Source organism: Rosa rugosa, chromosome 3 (assembly GCF_958449725.1).
Source record: "Rosa rugosa chromosome 3, drRosRugo1.1, whole genome shotgun sequence".
Taxonomy (NCBI): domain Eukaryota; kingdom Viridiplantae; phylum Streptophyta; class Magnoliopsida; order Rosales; family Rosaceae; genus Rosa; species Rosa rugosa.
Window position 1 is genome coordinate 31,333,252 of NC_084822.1, and position 6,000 is coordinate 31,339,251.

Below are 6,000 nucleotides of genomic sequence, written 5' to 3' on the forward strand. Positions count from 1 at the left end.
CAAAGTTTAAAGCTCGTTTATATGTTTTGAAATAAAGTTGTGATTTCTTTATGTTGATTTCTATGTTGCTTATGTGAGATTGCTTGATTGATTTTGGAATATAGAAAACTTTTGCATGTTTATGTTCTTTGGTGGCCAACATAGGATATATGCATGCAATTGGTGCTAGATTTAGGTAAACAATTCACCTAATAGTTTTGTGAGCCTATTTCATAAATAGTAAAGGCTTTGGACAAAAGTCGAAATCAATTAAGAAGGATTGCAAATAGATGAACTTATTCATACTAGGTTGTGCACTTTGGTTGACATCCTTTCTTTGTTCTTCATGCATTGAATATGTTCTTGAGTAACTAGCTTTCTAGACTATGATTGCATGTTCAATAGGATTGATTTAGGTGCTTTCACTTAGATCAATTATTCAAGGAAAGTAAAATATGGGAAATCGTTTGCTTATTAATGTTTCACATGGTCAACTTCTTTCTCATGACATAGAAAATCAACTATAGGAATTGTAATTGGATTTCATTCATATGGATGTGGTTTTGATCTTTGTTCCTTGCGTTCCACCCTTGTATATGTGTTTTTACATTTTCTTTATTTTATTTATTTTAATTTTCAATTTTATAATCTTAAAACCCCCTTATTTGTGTTTACTTGTATATATTTTTATTCTTTGTTTAGTTTTTTGTAAATAATATTTTATACTTGTATTAATTCTTTATTTGTTTATGCAATTACAGGTGTACCCTCAATCCCCGGCTAGAATGATCCCTACTTATTCTATACTGACAACTACATTTTGCAGGGTTAAATTGTGCGCTTGCTTTTAGCGTGTCATGATATTAGGGGGGCACTTATTTCTTGCAAGTAAAAAGTTTAATTTGACATTGTTAAGTTTTACCTGTCTCTGACGAGCTTGTACATTCTACAAATGAGATCTTCTTCTTGTTCCGACATGTTTATGAACTCCCAGTCAATGCTGCTTACCTCTGCCATATTTATAATCCATGCAAACACAGAGACACAGAGTGAGAAAGACAGAGAACAGTTCCATAGATAGATCATATTACTAGTAATAAATATTGATCAATAAAAAAAATGTGAAACCATATGGACCAGCAATGATGTAGCATTGGGTACCAAATTATTATGTGCAGAAAATTAAGGAAAGATTCAAAGCCAAGAGTAAATTTGGACACATTTGGTTACAACCTGTCCCAGAAAGCACTAAAGAAAGAAAAACCCATTAATTTCAGATAAAGCAAACAGAGAAGAATCCATTATAGATTAAGCAGAAACAAGAATAACCCAATAAAGTTTAAGCAAAAAGAAGAAGAACCATTAAAGGTTAAGCAAAAAGAGGAAGAACCCAGAAGTTTGATTTGAGTGATGAGAAAGAAGGAGAAAGTAGTGATCAAAACTTGCCTTCCGAGAAGGAACTGCGCGCTGCTAGTCTTGGCTTGTTTTGCGTGGCGTTTGACGTCCGTAGCTGCTAGCTTTTTTTCCTCAAATCCTCATAGTACATCAACACCACAGTTTCCACATACACCTCCACATTGTCACAGTCAGAAATCTCCACACATTGTGAAACCCCTCTATCTTACCTAAGCTTTTTGAAGCTAGAACACATCCATGGAAACCCTAAAACCATCCTTGGCCACCACCGTGAGCTTCACATCACCAGAAACTAGCCGTCCCAAACTGGGGTTCTGAAACGGCGCCGATTCGAGGAGCTTGTGGACTTTTTGGTACGATGGAGAGTTCGGTCAGAGAACTTGGAATCCAGGCGTTGCTCGTTGGACATCATCTCGTAGAGGGCCTGAGACCGCCTCGGCCGAGTCAATTGTCGAGTCGACGAGGAGGAGAACGGAGGCGGCGGAGGAGAAAATAGGGATTTGGAGTTGCGGGAGGAATTGGGGGGAGTGGAGCAAGAAAGAAGTTAGAACATAAGAGAGAGGTGTGGAGCTATGGAGCTGGGCGATTACACGCATTTTTATGGACATAATTGTATCTAAAACACTATAAATGAACTAATTCTTCAGCCAACTATAATGTAATTAATTTATTTTTATTTATTGTGTAGGAAATAAGCGGAATTACTGAAATTGAGAGAAAATGAGGCAAAATTGGAGCAAAATGATGAAATAGTCAATGCGGGTCAACCGTGGTCAACGCCATCAAGGGAGCGGAATCTAATTGCCTCCGATAATATATGCAGAAGTGGAACTAAGAAGAGAAAGAAAAAGAGAAAAAAATGGAAGACAATAATAAAAGAAGCAAAAAGGTGTTAATTAAACAAAATGTTTAATTAACAATGGTGGACACGTGAGAGCAACTCCAACCATGGAGTCAAAAGCCAAAATGGCTCTCCCAATCAAAATCCACCATCTCCAACAATAGCCAAGATAGAATCATTGTGGCTTTTGAGCCAAAAGGGGAGTGAAAATGACTACACATTGTAGAACGAAAGCCATATGTGTGAGGCATGAATTGAGGTGGGCCCCAACAACATGTGCTGAATTTATGAAATGACTTTGGCTTTTGACTAAAGATGGTTGGAGATGCAAAATATGAATGAATATGATGACACTAGGGGAGCCAAATTTTGCAAATGACTTTGGCTTTTGATTCCATTGTTGGAGATGTTCTGAGGAAGCAAAAGAAGAAACTCAGCAGCTTAATTAATTAACTTTGGTTAATTAAGCATGTTTGCACGAGATTTTTGTCCCAGGCATAGTCTTATATGCCACGTAGCAACTTATCTCTTCCTTTCTCTTCTGAAGACCGCAGCCAACCACCCACACATATAATCTCTCCTCTCTCACGAATAAACAGAGACCACCGCCACACTCACCATTCTCAAAGGGGGAGGGCTGCTGCCCTCTCTTCTCCCTTTCCATTTTTCTTATTTTCTTTACTTTTCTTTTGGACATTTGAGGGATAACTCACCCAATACTTCAAGGATTCATCAAATATTTTAACCTCTACAAGATTCAAGACTTCGGTAATTGTGGGAGTTGTAACTCAAGGCTAGTCATGTTAACTTTTTATCTATTTGTGACAATTCTTGTTTTCTCCTATATTTCTCTACCCTTTTATCTTTAAATTTTGCAATTTTGAGGTCTATGATTAAGTTGTGAGTAATATTTTTGTTGGGGGTTAGGGTTGTGTGCCTTAGCCCAAATTTGATGCAATTGATGCTTAATTTAATTTATATATGGAATTTGTTTATCATTGGATGCTTGTGTTTTGTGATAATTGATTAGAATGCATGCTTAGGAATTGTCAACTCTTGGGTATGTGTTTTAATAATTCTAGATTGAAATTTAGGGGATGACATCCTTAGATTTTAGAGTTAGAACCCCAATTTAATATTTGTGGGAAGTACAAGCATTGTTCACTACATGATTAGCTTGATCGCAATTATGGTGAGCTTGGTTGCCTAATTCCTCGATCTCTAGGCCTAATTCCTTGATGTGAGTTAGTGACCTTTGAACCGGCTCTAATTCATGTCAAATGAGTTCCTACGACCCTGCTTGAACCGGAATAGGAATACCATGAAAGGGAATTTCGGCCCTTGATCCTTGAAAAGCCTTGGGTACGGCTTCTACCATTTTTAATAAATTGCACGTAAATCAAATTAGCATCTAGAGCATTGAATTAGGGTTAGGAATCATCCCTAACTACCAATCCCATATTTATTTTCATTTTTTAGTTTTCTTTCCTTTATTTAATTTAGTTGTTAGTTAAAGTTTCCATTTAAATTCTTGCACTTTAGTTATTAGAAATGCAAATTACATTTCGGTGACACTTTCTACTTTATTGTAAATAGTCATCACTAGGCTCATTGCTTTAATTAGGCTTCGGTGCAAACCAAAGCCGAGCATTGCTAAGGCTTGGTGTCTTAGAGTAGCATTTTTATTATTTATTTTTTTTTTCTTTGTTTGCTAAGTGTCCATATTTCCGATTACCCAAGGATTGTGGGTTAGCCACTAATCCTTGTGGTACGATAACTTTGGGAATAATATTTTTCTATTTTGACAATGGTACGTACGCTGGCGTAAATGTGTATCAAGTCACTGGGCCTCTAAGAGAAGAAAGAGGTAGAATATGAACCTCCTTTATTTCCTTTAATTTCCCAGATAAAGTGAGGAGTTTTGTGAAAAGGGGGAAGTTTAAGTTTTGGCCAAAAAATAGGCGGGCAAAGTCGATGGAGGGAGTCAAAAAATTGAGTTATGGTTAAATGTGGAACTCAGACAACATAAATTCATAATCATTGTCTGAAGCAGAGTTGCCCAACAGATTAAAGCATCAATAAATGACTGTTGTCGGAAGCCATTGTCTGAAGGAGAGTTGCACAACAAAATAAAGTAGCAATAAATAATTGTGGTCTGAATAAATTAGTCAGACAACATCAAAACTCAACCATTGTCTAAATAGTAATTGCACAATAGTAAAGTATCAATATATAACTGTTGTCTGAAGCCATTGTCTGAAAGAGAGTTACACAACATAATAAAACAGAAAAAAAAAAACAACTGTTGTCTGAATTAAATCAGTCAGACAACATCAAAATACCACAATTGTCTGAATGGTAATTGCACAACAGTCAATGTAATAACTGTTGTCTGCAATAACTCACTCAAACAACATCAAAATATAACCATTGTCTGAATAACAATTGCACAACAGTAATGTAATAACTGTTGACAGAATCGAAAATTTGGACAACAAAATAATAATTCTTGTTGTCATTTGATATAATCAGATGACAGCTAAAAATTTCGCTATTGTTGGAAGTGTTGTCTGATTCGCTTTATTGCATAGTGTATATAATAGGAAGGTTTTCCAATTTAAGGTCAGGATAGTCATTAATGAACTTTGCATTGACACATGCTCTATCTAGCCTTTCAAACATTAAGGTATCATCTTCATGTTTATTTGTCCAAGTAAAAGTCCCTGAGGCTCGTAAGGAAAGCAAGTTTTCATTGTTTAAAAAAGGGAAAACATCACAAACCATGTACCACCTTTAAGCATTTCTACACTTTAGTATACCAACTTTCATAACTATCACATTAGTGTATCAAGTTTGCTCTTTTCTTTCATTTTGGTGTACGCCGTTAACTTTTCCGTTATCTTTCAGTTATCTTTAAAAAAAAAAAAAACATTTGTTGATAAAGCGTAGTGGGCCCATATTTGTGAATTTATTTGTTTACTCTTTTACAGCTATAGATCTATCCTCTGCACTCGAAGGTAAACAGTTAAACTTTACTATTCATAATTTCGATCGTTGATAGACTTGAGTTAAATGTTATCTGCAAAAATACTAGCAAAGAATTGAAAAAAGAAAGAGAAAAATTGAGAAAATTAAAAGACTTCAGAGAAAGTCTTAACAGAGAAACTCCCGATTACTGGGATATCATTTTTAGACTTCAAAAAAGAATCTATAAAATAGAAGAAGATATTGAAAATCTATTATATATACTCAAAGAGGGACAAAAACCTCTTGATTATATGAGCATTGGTTAGATCCGCAAATCACTGGTATCAGAGCTTGAAAAAGGCTCAGCAGGGGAATCTCCAATGGGAACAATGTCTGATTTGATAATAGAGAGACTGAATTCTCTATTAAAAACATCTGATGAAAAATATCAGAACCTGCAGAAAGAATTATCTAGATGTCAAATTCATCTAGAAAAATTACCTGATATACTCCACCAATTAGAAAAATTGGAAAACAAACTGGATTATATCAAAGAACTTCCAAAAATGGAAGAAGAAAAACTAACAAGTGTTAGTAGAAAAATCAATGAACAGCAAAAAACGCTGGATTCTATGAAAAATATACTGAAGGACAAGAAAGTGCCTACAGTAAAATAAAAAAAAACTAATGGATTCAAACCATTAGAGAGACCAGAAAAGAATCCTGTTCCAAACATGATTTTTCTAGATTCATCAACTAGTTCCACTAGTATTCGGTATGGAAATCCGAAAGAAACT